We start from the raw sequence: 17,766 nt of genomic DNA, 5'->3' as shown, positions 1-17,766 counted from the left end.
AAGCTTTCTGGATCAACGTTCCGAAAGCATTAGGTCAGTACAATATTTCAGCTGGACTAGTTTTACATGGAAGCTTTTTTTCTCGATTCTCGTTCCGCTATAACATGAGTTTTGATACTAAAAGAATATTATTGTGTCTTTACTGACCAGTATTCAGCGCCCGTATGTTTGTGGAAGGGACGGTACGTAAATTCGGCACGAACCTTCACTGCATTCTGGAAAATTATTTATACAGCCGTGACAAAGAAGGAAAGTCTTTGATAGGAGAGGAATTGGATAAGAATAAATATACGAAAGACTTACATACGTTTTCTCTGAACATTCGGTTATTATTAAATGATGTAGTTTACACAACGTCACGAATTAATCTAATCGTCAGATAGATCTTTAAGTCATCGCCATAAACTACTCGGCAACTATTTCCTATTGCATTTGCTGCATCATTTAGAAAAAATTTGAAAAGGAGAGGGATAAGTGTGCTACCCTGCGGTACACCTGATTTGTTTGTAAATGTAGGTGATATATTCGATCCAAGCTTAACTTGCATAACTCTATCCCACAAGAATGATTATAGCCACGAAACAAACCACTGTGAAGCTCTTAAACTTAACTTTTTTAAACAGGATGTGATGATCAATTTCAGGTCTGTATAAATTACATCAACTTGCGCTTTATGTTCAATATCCCGAATGCAGTTTGACGTAAAATCGAGGAGGTTCGTTGTCATGGAACGACTAGGGACAATTCGTGCTGATCGGAGGATAGCTTATATCACATATAGTTCCTTATGCTTAAGGCCAAGCCAGCGCACTAGAGAGAAAAAAGACGAAGCAAAATTTTCAATGAGAGTGCGCTTTTATTAGATGGTTTTGAATACTCAACTGTAGTGATAGATCATATCAGGTACGGGGTTTACACACAATGATGTATACGAAAAACTCCAAACAATCTATCAACGATCTCGGACCAATGCGGTGAGGTCTGTGTGATACATTTTATCATATTAAGGCCCAGATACAAAGCATACGTAAAGTTAGTGCACTGTTCAGGACATCACCGTCATAAATGAGATAGATGTGTCGTAGCAAATATCCCGCCATGTCGTAGGTAAAAGTGATGTACTTATATTTTTCAGTGGGCATGACATTAAGCAAGTTAGTCAAGCACCATACTTTAAATCTGTTTACTAGGCGTTGCAGCTCCATGCAGCCAGAATTCGTCGCTCGTATAAAAAGACAAGCAACCAGGAGGTGGCAAGAGAGCCGACAGTTCATTCAAAATGAAAAAGCCGTTATTCTAGATTGCTCCCATGCGGTACGCCGGAGTTGCTGGAGATTGAGAAGAAATATTACAACTTGATTTTCACGTACAGCGTAGTGAAATATAAAGGGACTTATACTGCCCATAAATGGAAGACAGTCACATCTGCAAAAACGTGCAACTGCGAAAAATGCTGTTGAAACCGCTAAAAGTTTTCTTTCATATTGAGTCGATTTTGCAAACGAAATCGTCCAAATCAGTGGCGACTCGTCCGCATGTTCAACCTGTTCATAGGACAGGCAAACAAAATTCAGCCCGACCAAATTTTGTTTGCACCGACGCATGTGCAATGCAATACGAATTTAGTTTAGTTACGAAGCTGATGAGCAAACAGTTCAACATGACATTTGAACGTTTCTTTCGAGATCTCAATGCACAAGCATACCAACGCATTATTCCTCTGGTATTGATTCTTGATACTGAATTAGTACCAGGAACAATGTGTTGGTACGAAGGAGATAAAAAGAGAATGTGACACAGCTTTTACTCGAAAGCGCGGGCGCTTTATTGTCTCGTTCATCTTCAGCATTGAACAACTTACTACCACATATCCCTATGGCACGCGCTTTGATTCCATATTTTATTTAGTTAGGAAGCTAATGAACAAAACGTTCAACACGACGTTTGAACGTTACTTTAGAGATTAGCACCAGGAATAATGTGTTGGTACGAAGGGGATTTGAAAATAGAGCGCGATTATGCATTATTCGCAAAATTTTCTCATTAACTCGTTCATTTTTAGCATTGAACAACTTACGCATATTGCTTGTGGTGCCTGTGATGTGCGCGCATCGCAGTAAGGTGGTAATTCTTGAATTTCGTTCAATAGGTAAATTGAACCAAAAGTTTTCGGTTTGTAATTAAAATTCAGAGACCAGTTTGCTGGTAAAGTAAACCGTCATATTCCGTTGCTATTTAAATAAATAGGGATATTCACGTAGCGCTTGCTATGTTGCGAATACGGAGTATTGCATACTTATGCTGCCGCTACTCGCATAACAGTTCCATCTCCATAGAAACTGGAACTGCAATGCGAATTGCGGCAGTATAGGGTAAGAACCCCACAATTCGCCCCCACCCCAGAATTCGCCCTCCCATTGGTATTCCCGTGATTTAACTCTATATATAGTTGAATTATAAGTTGTTAGTTCAATTTATATTCAATTTAACTCAGTTTTCAGTTATTTGAATAGAATACGTTGCGTTGTTTTATGTATTTTAATGATTTAATGTGGTTTGGAAAATAGGTATTGTATTTAAGACGCGATTTTTCCATTCTCAAGAACGAGCACGAAAAATAAAATTGAGGAAAAGTAATGGAAAATCGTATCTCCTTGCACTTTTTTTGCATCAATTTGGTTATATCTGATTCAAATTTCATAATTGTGCTTTTATTTTAATAATTTATCACAATTCTGCTGAAAATAGAACATAAATGCACTGGGCGAAAACTGGGTATTGTAAATCATATGAGTTCCAAAATTCGCCCGGGTCGAATCAGTATATACTTAGCCGAACTTACTGCGTGAACCAGTTTTCGCCCTCATCTATCAAACATATACAAATATGCCACACATAAGCAAAAGCAAGTCACAATCGATCAGTTTGTTCGCTGATTTATGTTTATCAAAATGGTGAGTAAAAGTATCGAATAAATAATATTTTGATGCAGAAAGCACATCATATCTTCATTTGAATTCATCTAACAAAAGAATTACCTGCTAAACATGGGCTAATGGGGATTCTACCAAACGAAATGTTGAATTAGCAATAATCGACATCGAAATTGATAATAAGATTGAAACTGCACGAATTAGTAAGACGCGCATAATATTCTCAAAAATCACAATTTTTCTTATCATGAGAATAAATCTGACTAATGAAAACCACGCGAAAAATCCGTCAACTATTTTAAAGCATATAAGCGCAATAAAATTGTTGTCATGGCGAAAGCTTTGAAAAGTATTTAAAGTGCAATGCAGATAACAAAGAAATAATCGTGGTGATAAAATAGATTATTTCGATAATATCATGAAAACTAATATCTAATATCTTAGCATTACAAATCCGGTCTAACCAAAAATGTTAGTTAAGAATTCCAAATTATGTCAAAAAATATCCTAGTTGAGTACGTAAGATGAGTATGCTTACCAGTTACCAGGAATATTTAATACAGTAAACCGGCATACCCATTTACAGACAGTAATTTACTAAACAATTTTTTATCTTCATCTTTTTATTGACTACATAGCAGTTAAGCTTAGTTATTTCTTGGGGAAAAGGTTAGGTTGTGGACTCGAGTCTCACCTTCGATTAGTCAATATATATAGCCGAATATCAAGATTTTCCAGTTCATCTAATTTTTTATTGTTCACAGTAAACATATACTCTTTCCCAAAAAATTACTAAACAATGACAAAAGTAATCATTATATAAGGTTATTTAAACTACTAAAATAAACATTGTACCATTCCCTATGCACTGAATTGTATTTATTCGCCCACATATCAATAGTGAAAATGAATTCAACAAATGACCAGAAAAAGAACCAACAGGACCATTCATTTTAAATATCTTTGACGAGTGTCAAAAGCCTTATTTTACTGCAATGAAAATAAACATTTAGTAAAAACCCACCTTCTCTGTGCTTTTTAGTTTTACTGAATCAGGTATCAGGAGGTGATCATGATCAGTTTATTTCAATTTAGATTTACATTTAACGAATTCCTGATACAAATTGATTGCCATATTAAGCACTGAATAGACATAATCTTAATGTTAAATAATAGTAACAACAATTCAAACAAAATAATTGAGGTTATTCGGGAAATTTGCAACAAATAACAAGTGGGCGAAATTTGGGTCACATGGGGGACGAATTTTGGATCGCTATGGGCGAAATGTGGTGCTAGAGGTTCCTGCTCAAAATTGAGTCTTTTACTATCAAATTTCAATTTTCGTTATTCCGAATAGCCAAAATTGATAGAATATTAATATATAGTCATATTTGTCTGAGTTCAGGGCTGATTTCATAATAATATGGCGATTTATACATTTTACAGCATAAAAACCTGATAAAAGGGGCGAATTCTGGGGTAGTTACCCTATACACGAAATACACCGTTTACGCAACATGGCAAGCGCTACGGTGAAAACCCCTAATGTTTGTTTCATGATTAAAATATAGAAATGCGATAATAAAAAAAGTTGCGTATTAATTTGTATTTTTCGCTGGTTGAACAGGTAAGCTAAACCCCCACGAGTCGCCACTGGTCCAAATCGTCATAAAATCACTTGAATGTACATAACAGATTACTTTTACAAGCAATTTGTTCATCAGTGACTTAAAATTAGTTCTAAAACTAAGAAAAACTACTAAAGTTACTGATATGCGTTTATTTGTGCTTAAATAAGCAAGAATAAACGCATAAGAGTCACAGCATGCCTTGATCCTTGCCTTGCCCGTGACTCGGTAGTATTTTCAAGACCACGTGTCGTTGTTTTGATAATTCACGTGCTCGTTTAAATCAATAGTTTAAAATTTGTTTTATCGAAGATTAATAAACAAAAATGTCTGTACTGGACTACTTGAAGTTTTACGGGAATGGGGATAGCTCCGAAGATGACCTTCCAGTTTTCAGTAGTGAATTAGTACTGAAGGATAATGCGTACCCGGAGTTTGCAACGACCGATAAGCATTTTCCAGCAATAACATCTGCGGCACCGTGGGTGCACAAACCGATATCTGTGGACGAATCAGAGAGGAATACATGCACTGACATCGATTCCGACGGAAGCTTCACCGCTACAGTTAGAACCACAAAAAAACGAAAGCTGTCAAAGAAAGAAAGAAAAGCGAGAGTTGTGGCGAAGAAGCGTCGCTCTGCGCATCAGGTAAAGTTCGGGAACTGTGGGTGCAGATTGAAATGCGGAACGAATATCTCCAATGACGATCAGCTTCAATTAAACGATATGTTTTGGGCTCTTGACTTCGAAAAGCAGAGAAGTTATATACGACAAAATGTGCAGCGTGTGGATATAAAGAGACGATGCCGGAACAGGTTTGACGAAAACGGACCAAAGAAAACTAACAGCTTCGTTTTCCAACTTGTAACCACAAATGGTTCCTCTGCCAAGGTGTGTCGAAAATTTTTTTTGAACACTTTCGGCTATGATGGCAACTGTGGGTGAGTACTGTTTATGTTATGTTAATTAAACTAACTAACTATAATAGCTCACCAATGCTAATGTTTTGGAACCCTACACTCCACAGCAACATCATTTACCGGTGCTGCAAAGGAGATCAACCGAAAACATCACAACGGGGGAAATACATACGAAGCACTGCAAAGCGTGATGCCGTCGAAAAGGACATTCTGTCCTACGGTCCATGCGTGTCTCATTATCGCAGAGAGCATGCTCCGAAACGAATGTACCTGCCATCCGACCTCACAGAAAAGTCCATGCATCAACGTTTCCAAGATAAACATGAACCTAAAGTTTCATATGCACTCTATTGTAAAAAGATGCGAGAAATGAATATTTCGCTAGTAAAACTAGGGAAGGAGGAATGCGAAGAATGCGTAACTGCCGCACAACACCAGAAGACGTCACGACATCCTGAAACGATTGGCGACGTCAGGACGAGCATGTGAAACTTGCCAAAGTGGCTCGTGATGCCTATCGAGAAGACGGAGTAACTGTTCTGCCGGATACTGTAGTTTTGGCTGTTGACCTCCAAAAAGTATTTTTCAACTTAGTTCAACAAATAAATCATTTAAACTTATGCGTAATTCAACTTCCAGGTTGTCCAGCTACCCAGACTCGAAGGCTTGAAAACGGTAATCTTTTCTCGACGGCTCCTAGCATTCAACCAGACATTCGCACCTGTTGGTAGTTATACCAAGTCTTTCCCGGTTGTAGCTTGCACATGGGACGAGTCGACAACCGGTCGATCTGCGAACGATATTACGAGCACATTCCATCGAGTCCTTCAACGGTGTAAGGAAACGAAGAAGGTAGTGCTCTGGATGGATAATTGTGCTGCCCAGAATAAAAACTGGGGTTTGTTCCTCCACTTAATTCTTCTGGTCAATTCCAAAGATATTGAAGTGAAGGAGCTTACCCTGAAGTTTTTCAAGTCTGAGCACACATTTATGGCAGCTGACAGCTACCACGCTGCCGTGGAGCGACGCATGAAAATCAAACCACCTGTAACGTTCCCTGATTTTAAGAATGTGCTTCAGGATGCACAGTCTAACGTTGAAGTACATGATATGCAACCGGAGGATTTTTTTGAAAATCCGATGCATGTTTCGCAGTACACCCTCAGTAAGCTGAAACCCCGTCCATACATAGATCAAATCAAAAAGATTGTTATCCGTAAAGGTAGTTTTCTACTGACATACAGCCATTCCTTGGAGCATAATTCTACGCTTAAAAGTGCTATGTTATTTACTAAAAGGCAGCTGAAAATTGCGACGGCAAACACATTTAAACTGGCAAACATTTTGAAATTTGAACAGCAACCGCGAGGGATCGACAAAGACAGGAAGAAAGGTCTGTTGACCGTCATTCGCCCAGTAGTAGATGCTGACAAAATTGCATTCTGGGAGAACCTGGCCGAAAAAGAATGTAATGACGTCGACAACGAAGGTTAAATTGAATCATTTCTTCGAATTTGCAACGTTTTCAACGTTTTTAAAATAAAATATATGGTTAACTTCAAGTGTATTTAAACTTTTCTTGTAACTGTTATGACTCAAATCTCTTCTTAGCATTTTCCCCTCTGATTTGTAATTTGTTATTTTAAGTTTATAGTGCGGTCGCATGATGGGGTTTGTTCGACTCAGAAACTGGTCCTTTCCGATTGTATGTCCGGACCACTCTCAGAACGTGTCCGAGTGTAACCAATATGTGATCCTAGATACTTTATATGACGAGAAATGAATTAGTCTGATCTTGGTTTTCAGCGAGTGCTTAGAGATGTCACGTGTTGTGTTTTAGTTCAATGGAGTAATTGATCCCCGTAGGGATATCCGGAGCATTCCCGGACATGTTTAGATGTGGTCAATAACATCTTGAACACTTTATACGACTACCAATGGTCTAGTTTTGCAAATCCGAGTATTTAGATGTGTCACGTGATGGGTTTGTTGTGGTTCAACGTGCTTTTATGCTTAAGTTCCATATATTCCGGAACTTGTTCCGGTTATTACTTCGGAACCGTACATCCGATCTAAATTCTGTTTTAATAGTGTTCTTCTAGTTTTGGCCTAGTTTCCGTTCGGTAGTTGCTGCAGTTAAATCGACCCAGGCATTTCCAAAAAACAGATGCTTATTGATATACTTTCACTGCTGTGACTGTTATGCGTTTATTTGTAATATGGGACTGACATAATTTGATATTTTTTTCAACATTTTGGGAACAAACATAACTTTTTTGTTTGAAATATTGAGAGAATAGATAATTTAAAGGTGATTCCCAGGATTATCTCAAAAATGGTGAAAAGTCATATGGGACTGTTATGCATTTATGGGCAGTATAGAGCTGAGGCAACTTCCACTCTTGCAAAGAAAGATACTGTGATCAGGGCCCGGCATCGTCGAAACAAATAAATGAAACTGACTTTCTCTTACCTTCGCTTCATACATGAAGTGACTTGCTTCATTTGTTGAACAAAACGTTTCGAGCAAGCTTCAGTTGAAGTTGGTGGCTGTTTCAATTGACGACGGTAGAAAGTCAGGCACGATTTGTCGACATTGACAAGGTTAACTATAATATGCGTTACATTGTAGGAAATGTTACTCAAATTCAATTCATCTACATTCATAGTTGCTGGCCTTCTTCTGAATATTTGATAGAAAAGTACAAATGAAAAGTTGAAACCGATAGTCATGACGAAGTGAAACCCCTTTCGCTGACGCTGACTGAAGCCAGTTTGAAACTGAAGCGGTGCTGCTTCTGTTGAAACCGAAGCTTCACTGCTTTATTGTTGAGTGACGATATGCAATTGAAGGTGACGTTATCGAGCCCTGACTGTGATCAACCCAATTAAAGTCGATTTTCAGGTCCGTGCATACTAGATGAATTTGTACTTTTTCGTTCACGTAACGCAGGCAGAATGAAAAGAAATCAATCAAATTCATAGAGACTAACCGCTTTGGGAAAAATCCATGCTGGTTAAGAGAGATGTTCTGCCGACAACCAGCGTGCAAGTAATTTGACGAGATGATTATTTTGAACACTTTGGAACAGGCAAAAAACGGTGTAATGTGTCGATAGTTTTCTACAGTGCGCTTGTCACCCTTCCTGCGTACAGGGAACATAACGGATTATTTCGGCTTCAATTCAGCACTGTAAGTTTCCTACAGGCTGAATTTTTAAAAGCAACCTAAATGAGAAAACGAAAATGGACGACTTGCATTCACCTGTCTGTACGCTTGCCTTCGATTGACATAAATTTCTCGTATTTCCCAAAACAAGATCAGTTTTGCATAGATTTGAACTGCATCTGTCTAGATCAGTTTTGAGCATAAGAGGCAACATAAAAAAAAGCGCCTTTATAAACAAGGAGACATGCACAAGATTGTACTGGTTGTAATGTCTCAAAAAAATTCTAGCAATTTAGGGAAAATTTCAAAATTTGGTGAAAAAATATTGAAAGGTAAAACAGTTACGGCCTTTTTAGTGAATTTAGCGGTGGTAAAAATGGTGTAGACCTTTTAAACATAAAAAAAGCAAAGCCTAGGTGCTAATTTCGTTATCGAAATTTGACCTTCTGTTTTTATACGACAGACTTCGCAACCAGCTGTTAGAATACAGGACAGTGCGGGGTCAGTGCTACGATCCTATGGACTTTAACAGCCTCTCCCAGCCGAGATTCGAACATACGACGACTGGCTTATTAGACCAGCGTCTTACCTTGAGGCTAACTGGGAGGTTAAATATACCACATATCAAAAACCACATACGTTTTGGTAAAATATTTCCAATTTCGGTATGTGGGATGAGAGTTATTCCTATAGTTGTACACTACTGAGTTCAGACAAATGTTGAATTCGAAGATTTGCTAGTTTCTTCACGCTAAATAACCGTGCATTCATTTCCAAGTAGCAATTTGAACCTTATTACAGACTTTTAATAGCTCTAGCTTCCAAAGAAATAGGCGATAAAACCTCAATAAAAGTGAAACAGAACTCACATTATTACTTGGCCTATTTAAAAAGGCCCTTCTCCAGTTTACTACAATGGTCAGTTAGTCTTATTTCATACTTTCATAATTTAGACATTTACGAAGGAGTCGTTTCGAAGGCAACTTTAATTATTCCAAACATAATTTGTCCATATATTAGCAATCGCAGTAAAAACCACTGGCAATGAACAGCACCCTTGTTGCCTTCGGATGTTGTTATATCTGACCGTAATCTACCTTACATACATTACATCAACTAGCCGTCGTATTATACGGACACTGACGAATGAAGGTAAAGCTTCATTTCAAATGGAACGTCTTTGGTCTCGCCATTATTAACAAGAGGGCGTGGGAAAAATGCAGATCAGTGACACAGGCAAAAGAAAAAAAATCACACTAATATAATTTTCTGTTGTTCGTTTCCAACCAGCAGCTAGTTTCCGACACAAGCCAGAGGCTCAACATTTTCAAGTTGTTCTAACTATGACGTTCAGGTCGAGCAAACTATTCACTTTCCGGAGCCATTAATTCACTCCGTACGGGACCGACTCAGGTGTAATTAGAAGCGTGCAGCCTCATTTGGGATAGAGTTCCCGTTAGGCATTGAAAACTAAAAATTTTTGCTGCCAGAAAAACGTAAAAAAGTACCACCACGTGGTATCAAACGGAACCGCACGCCGAGAAGTGTATAAAACCTTGAAAGTAATGCCATTAAAAGGAAAAGCCAATCGTTCGTCTGTATGCGTTCGTTCGACTGAATAAAAGGTTAAAACAAAAATGCGATAGTATCCGCACGAGGAAAAATGGAGGAAAAAATCGATACTTCAACGGCGCTTTCGCTTTTCACCCGGTCGGGTGTGTGGTGGAAAAAGTGATGGCTAAAAGCTCGCGACTTTGAATGATGTTTACTCTATGCTCTGTGAAGGCTTCGTAAAGCGACAGGTTTCGGTTGCACGTACCTACCTACCTACCTACCTATTTCAAATGACTGTTGATATGAATCAATGATAAATTTGGAATGGTTCAACGGATGTTCGTGCAACTTACTGTCGGCCTCGGTCGTAGCAGGTTCAATTGTTTAAGTTGTTCGCTGCCAGCAAGGGGAGTAATGCGATATGTTTATAAATTATACAAGACTCAAATGTATTTAGGAAAAAATGACAACTTTCACGATTTACTATAGTACTGTCAGCTCTTGGGGGGTATGTCGTGATTTTTTTTCCAGTGGAATCGAAAGCGAGAGTGTTGAATATGTTACAGTCAGGTGATGAGAAATTCCTTTGTCGAGCGTACGCTAATGCTTATTTGTAGCCACTCGACTCGCAAACGGGCTATTAACCACCAACCGAGCCTTGTTGATAGATGAGTATACACACAATTGTTTTGTTCTGACGCGGTTGGGGGATATCATAGCGCCGGCTTTGTAAACTTCTCCGACAAGGCTTTAGGTGAAGCGAGACGGGGTCTTTTTAATTACTTCATTGCTTTGCTTGCCGGCGTACCGGACGACGGCGAAGTATGCAGTCACCGGTCATCAAACAAGCGCCTTAGCTAAAATTGTGATTCCGGCCTGATAACGAGTGACTCATTCGCATGCTTCATTCGTCAACCATGAGTATACGAACTGGTCACGGGTCGCGTAGCGACTTGGTGCAGTTTGGAATGGAACCGGAAAAAATGTGCTTTTCATTATGCAATGCAACCTCTTCTGATTTTTTATGGTGTGAAGAAGGGTGACTGCTACAAGTATATTCTGGACTCTTGCGTTACATTTTTGATGGTCATACATGATAAGGGTATTTTTACTAGACTCTTTGTTGATCAGCATTTTTATGCAATAGGCTAATGGTTGACGGCCTTTCAACATTTGTCTAAAATGTGCTACCATTCTTAGGCTTCAAGAAAATATGAGTTAGTATAACAAAATATAATTCCGATAACGATACTACTATTTACATAATAATTTATCAGCTCATGATAAGCGATCAATGAGTCGGAATATTTGCATTTATGAATAACGTGAGCGTCAACGCTGTTTGATTAGTTTATTTCTCAATGAATGAAGCTTCACTGATTGTGAGTGAACCACCAGAGTAATACCAGACCACTGGTACCTGGTTCTATAACTTCATTCCTGTTTTAAGAACACGTCTTATTGACATAAGTGTTACGCTGTGATAACACTTATTGTTGTGAATCAGCTAAATGCCTGACAGTTTTTATTTATATAGCCTTTACCGCAAGTCAAAGCTGTCTTGATTCTGCATAACATCCGCCCCGTAGGGTATAAACCAAATGGAACCGTACGGTACGTTATGGACTGGACGGGAAGGCTGGTCAGGAGACTGGAAAGTGCTGCTGGTTAACTCTGCCTTCTGGAAATCGTCATCTGGATTAGCTTCAGGCCCGATTAAAAAAGTATCTTTATTCACAGCAACAGCAAATTCATTCAGATCCTCAGGAACAGCGGGAACCATTAGTGTCCGGTTGAATTTATACAGCAGTAAGCGACAGCTTTGAAGGATCTATTGAAAATTTACAATCATCATGTCGTTCAACAAATTCGTCGTAGTCATTCGACTGTCAGCGCCATTCGTTACCAATTTCCTTGGCGTCTCAGAAGTTGCAAGTCACGAGGAAAACTAAACTGCCCGCAAATTACTGAGCGAAAAGACGATTATTACCGCCGTGGTGTCCAAAGCGGTCTCCGGAGGACGTTCGACAAGTAGCCTAGTATCTATTTTTGATTTTCACCTATCGCGCCAAAACCAACGTAAGCGATTCAACTACTTTTCCAGCCAGTCAAGAACTATAACCAACTAATTTGTTAACAAGTTTTTTTTATTTATTTTGGACTTAATTGGCTTACCGTTCTTCGCAGGTCCTCCTCCAGCACTGTATCCATAGAATCCCGCGTGTTGATGGCTCGATTCATAACAGCTTGTAGAGCTGTATTGAACAGTAGCTATGAGAGACCATCCTTGACAAAGCTCTCTGTGTGATTCGAATAAACGACCACCTGAGAGTCGAACACAGCACTGCGTATCATCCATCGTAGATTGAATCAGTTTGATCAGCTTACTGGGGAAGCCGCTCTCGTCCATGGGCTTTCATAGCTGTTTTCGGTCGATGGTATCATATGCAGCCTTGAGGTCAACGAACAAATGGGACGTGAGAATTCTGTGTTTACGACCGTTCAGAAGGATCTGCTTCAGTGTAAATATTTGATCCGTGGTTGGCAAATTTTCACAAATTTGTTCGTGATTAGTATAAATCGGCATTGAGAATGATGATCACACGAAAGTTCTCAAAGTTCAACTTGTCGCCCTTTTTTAGATTGTATAAATAACTTCATCTTTCACTCCTCCGGTAACTATTCTGTATCCAAATTTTAACCATTAGCCGGTGCAGATAAGTGACCAGCTTTTCTAGTCGCATTTTAATAAGCTCCGCTCCGATGTCATCTTTACCAGCCGTTTGATTATGCTTTAGCTGCATGATGACCTCTTTAACTTCGCCTATTGTTGGAGGTGGTACTTCTTTTCTGTCTGTCGCACGGACGAAATTTATTTCCCCGGCGCCTGGGCGACATTCGCCCATAAAAATGCTGCCATTCTAATCCCAACACATTTCAGTTCACAGCACAAAACCTTTGCGGAATCTGTTCTGTTTCTAGTAGAACTGTCGCGTTTCCTGAGAACGATACAGCCGCTTCAACTCCGCAGAACCTTCAGGCAGCGCTTTTGTACCCGGGAGATTTGGGTTCGGTGCATCTTTAGCTGTCTGTGTCTTCCTTCCATCATGGCCGTCGTCGCAATGTACTCCTCGGCTATAACTCTCCTACATTCCTCGAAAGCGACTTCGTCCTCTTTCGGCAGCGTAGCTTCGAATAAATGCGCCGCGTCAAGGTATCGTATCGTTCTTCAGCCGCGTCAAGGTATCGTATCGTTGATTGCTGCCAAATATAAATGTATGGGGAGGCGTTTTCCGGGAAATATGTTGTAAGTTTTACTCCCCGCAGATATAAAAATTTGTACGAAATTAGAACTGATGACTTTTTTGCAAGGCGGAAGATCGAAAAATCTGGTATTCGACAAATATCTGGAAGATTTTGAGCATTGTCTGTTTGTCTCCTGTCTGGTGCGGAATGAAAAATCTGAGAAAATCCAGAAAATTGCAACAGTGTGACGTCCTTCAAAGCTGACATCTGCGAAACAGCGCGCGTCGTCGGAGGATGAGGATGAGACCATTTTTGTCAATCAAATCAAGAAATTAGATATGCAGTAATGAAAAACGGCTCTTCTCGCTTCGCAGGTAAAATATGTAGGCTTGAATTCGATCGAAGGCGGTATAAAAATTGCAATCGTGCTTTTCAGCTTTCAGCAATCATTTATTCTTTTAAATTTAGTTATTTAAAGTGTTAAAGTGGATTAATGGGAAGCACCAATTCGAGTTGACAACATTGCAATCATTTCCAATTTGGCATAAGCCAAGGCCTAAACTCGGGAACTGGAACGATTCTATGTCGCAGTGGCTACTTATGGAGGCAGCATAGGACAAAAAGTATTTAGTGTCTTTCTTCGCATGTACATAACTATCAACGTTGAAGAAAAAAATTGAAGTCCGAGAGTTTTTTTATGATGGTTTCTTCAAATTTGAAGTCTTGGGAGCGCTTTGGCAGTTTACTGTTCGCTTAGTCTTCGTGAAAATGCGAGCTAATCTGGCATAGAAGTAGCCTTGCATTCACGTTGTCATCCAACTGCTTTTGAAACAAACTTTCCAAGACTAGAATAATATTCCGTTGATAGGTTTGCACAGTTAGTGATTCGCAATATGCTGTTGTTTAAAAGCGATTAGTTCTGTGAGCCGTACAATCGCGTTTCGGATTTCGGCTAATCATCTTCAAATGTACTGTTGCCGGAAGCGGAACTGGAAGGTTGCTTCCGGAAGTGACTTGAACTTCCGCGTCGCGAAAATATACGCAGAAGACGCATTTTACGCGTATTTCAAAAATTACTGCGGTGTGTAGTACGTTATACTTTAACCTGTATGCATTCTAATTATGTATAATAATGTCAACAAATAGTTTAACGAATACAATCATTATTCAATTCGACTATCAGAATCCGTAATCTTACCATCGTCAAATACTATCGGGTATTTTTTTAAATGAATAAATCATCAGCAAACAAATGCCCAGCCATAGAGTTACATCTTTCTAACCCGACCGACCATGTCATCTTGCACCTCTTTAGCACCTAACGAGAACAATTTCATTCATTGTATTTAAAGGCAAGAAAATGTTCACACAATCAGTGTAGTTATGCGACTCGTCTTGTTTCCAGCAACGCTACTACAATGTGTATCTCAGATAGGCATGCCTCCGCATAATGGTCCGAAAAGTTTTAACAATGAAAGGCTAATCCAGCTGCAGGGTCATACTACGGTGCTTTTACTGCGCTGCTTTCTCTCGTTGTTGTTAAATAAATAAAAACGTCTCCTCACTGGAGATGACAATTTAATCTCCGTGATTCAAATTTCTATAGGTGAAGGAACTACAGCATAAATAAAAAGGTGCAAACTTTCCAATAATGTTTAAATGCTAATTGAAGTTAACCACTAAAATACTTTGCAATTCACGGAAAATGGTAAAATTGGAAACATTCTTAAATAAATTCCATCTTAACTAAATTTTTAATCCATTTCCAAATTGGAATCATAGTTCGGTGTAAAAAATGCCAGCCGCTCCCAGTTCTCTGCAGCCGCAGAGCCATTATCATTTACTTCACGGAACCAGCCAGGAATATCATCGAAAATGAAAGATTTTTCTCACTTTACATAGTATGACGATGGGTGGGAAGCTTACCTGATTCTGATTGGAGCAACAACGGCAACTGTCCGTAAGCTGCTGATATCCCGGAATTTATCGTCAAACACAAATCAATATTATTGGTTTATTGACTTGCAACTGCTAGATGCAGACTTTCACAACTTTCTGCGGAACAAACTTTCTTCCGATTCGTTGATTGGTCGTTAAGGGATCGCACTTTTCCTCTTGGGATTTTGATAACTTTCAGCACCATACACTTCACCGAATTATTGATAGCAATGAGCTGGGAAAGCACCACAAAACCATTTAACAGTAACCTTTGTATTCCACGGAGCACAGGACGGCTATAATCTAGTGATAATTTTTCGATTTAATATTCTTAATGACTGAAATCAGAAAACAAAATTACACGACGCGAACGCGAAAACTACCCAACTCAGCCGAGCCCGAATGACAAAATGTAACTGTTGGAAAATCGAAAAGAAACGCGACCAATTCGAGTGCATTTGCCAAACTGAGATAGAAAATCAGTGAGACGCGGAAGGTTTCGTAGTGAGCTATATGTTAAAAAGAAATAGCTAGTGCAGCTACGCGTTTTCTTCTTTGCACACCTTTTCTGCTTTTTGTTTGGAGCAAAGTCATTTGACGGACAGTTGGCGTTTCTGACCGAGGGGTGCGCTGTGCTGTGGTATCTCTTGTTATGTGCATCCAAGTACCGTGTACCCGTGCTCGAATGACCTTCCTTAAGCGGGGTACGCTGCTGAAAAGTAATGGGTAAAAAGATAGGACAAGAAATGCTCAAGAAATCGATTTCTTTTACGATTTCTTAAGCAGTACGCACCTCATAAGAAATATTATTTCACGTCCAGATGACGTTGGTTTACACGCAAGTGAATTAAAACGTCACTTTTCCGTACGGAATAATATCCGGCGCAATTATTACCACAAGAAAAAATGACAGGTGGTTGCTTGCATTGGAGTTGTCAAAATTTCTTCGGTAAATAACAAGATTTTTTCTTGAGCTGTTTTCTTTTCAGCAGCGTACCCCGCTTTAATCTGAACATTTTTAATCTGAACTCCTTGCTCATTTATTATAACTGATGTATTGCGATAGGCGTTTTTGACAAGCTATCACCCGCTTGGAGGCGCTGCATAAAAAAAGTGATGAAAAGTAAAATCGCTGTCAAACTCCATACATTTTTAAAAAAAGCTGAAATAAAATGCAGATTTTGATTAACCTTTTTAATTGTCAGGATTTTAGATAGCGTAATATTGGAAGAAATTTGTTTATCTACGTTAAAGTAAGTGAAAATATTCGAATTAATTAACTTTATGGCAGAAAAATGTTAATGTTTGATTTTGTACCGCATGAAGCAAAAGTACATAGAGTCAGCTGTAAAGTTTACATATCCTGGATAGAGAATCACCAATTATTTTCAGTCTTCAGTGCATTCCGATGTGTTTTCAAATGCTAACGGATTTATTTTCGTGATTAGCATCACTTGCGCCAAGAGCCACACATATAACCAGCGGGGTGCTATCCGTATCTTAACGAACGGTGTTTGACAGTCCACTTAACGAAGGGCGCTATTTCAAAAAATGCAAGAAATAGCGCCCGTCTGACAGGTAGATTTGCTGCCAACCTTTGTCGAGATGTGCTGAGATGTTGGCAACAAAAACATGGCACCCATCGCAAGCCCCTGCATATAACCTATCAGTTCGTAAACATAAATACACTTGCGAAGCTCTAATAATCTCCCGAATCAGAAACAATATATATCAAATGAAAGGAAATGCATTTTCTTACCTTTATTATCCATTTTTATCATTCCCACTGTTGTTAATTCAGTAAAATATTACTTTTAAAGTTGAGCTCCATACAGGTGCCAGCAAACATTTTGGGAATTGCACTTTTTTTGTAGTTCCAATAATCACAACCAGGTAGCGAACGGTTGCTCTTAGTTTTGCTCGAATTCGCCTATTATTATTGTGCTTTGCAGCTGTACCTGGATTAATTAAGATTATTTTCTCTAATGCCAATATGACAAAACAAAACAGCAACATTGCAGTTGTCACTCTTTCTCTTTCTCACTCACAGCATTCGCATTGTCGCACTTGTTGTGCCAGTCGCACTTTTAGACTGCGGTGTCCAGTAAGGTGCAAAATGCGGGATATCTAAAATTTTTCTTTCGTCGGTTTAGTTGTGCTCCTAACAGTAGACCAAATCAAGATGACGTCATCTGGCAGATACTGGCGCCCTTGTTTACAAACAGACCGCAGAATCCAAAAAAGTTTCAACTGTTTAAACAGCAAGTTTGTTGTTTAAACCGAGTTTAAACAGCATTAGGACTAAATCTAAAAGCCATTATGCCTGTAAAATGTTAAAAAACACGCTACATTCGCTATAAACGGAAAGGAAAG

The 17,766-nt window shown here is 39.0% G+C and overlaps 1 protein-coding gene across 3 annotated transcripts in view; it reads right to left on the bottom strand.

The window, feature by feature from the left end:
• Positions 1-15,782, bottom strand: part of LOC128734025 (ras-related protein Ral-a) — a 55,372-nt gene extending 39,590 nt beyond the window's left edge. For all 3 annotated transcript variants that reach the window (XR_008411961.1, XM_053828003.1, XM_053827994.1), the window contains exon 1: positions 15,382-15,782. The gene's annotated coding sequence lies outside the window, so the exon portion shown is untranslated. The remainder of the gene's footprint in view (positions 1-15,381) is intronic.
• Positions 15,783-17,766: the final 1,984 nt, after the last annotated feature.

Source organism: Sabethes cyaneus, chromosome 1, assembly GCF_943734655.1.
Source record: "Sabethes cyaneus chromosome 1, idSabCyanKW18_F2, whole genome shotgun sequence".
Lineage (NCBI taxonomy): Eukaryota > Metazoa > Arthropoda > Insecta > Diptera > Culicidae > Sabethes > Sabethes cyaneus.
Note: the sequence above shows the minus strand (reverse complement) of the source record. Positions and strands in the feature narration are given on the sequence as shown.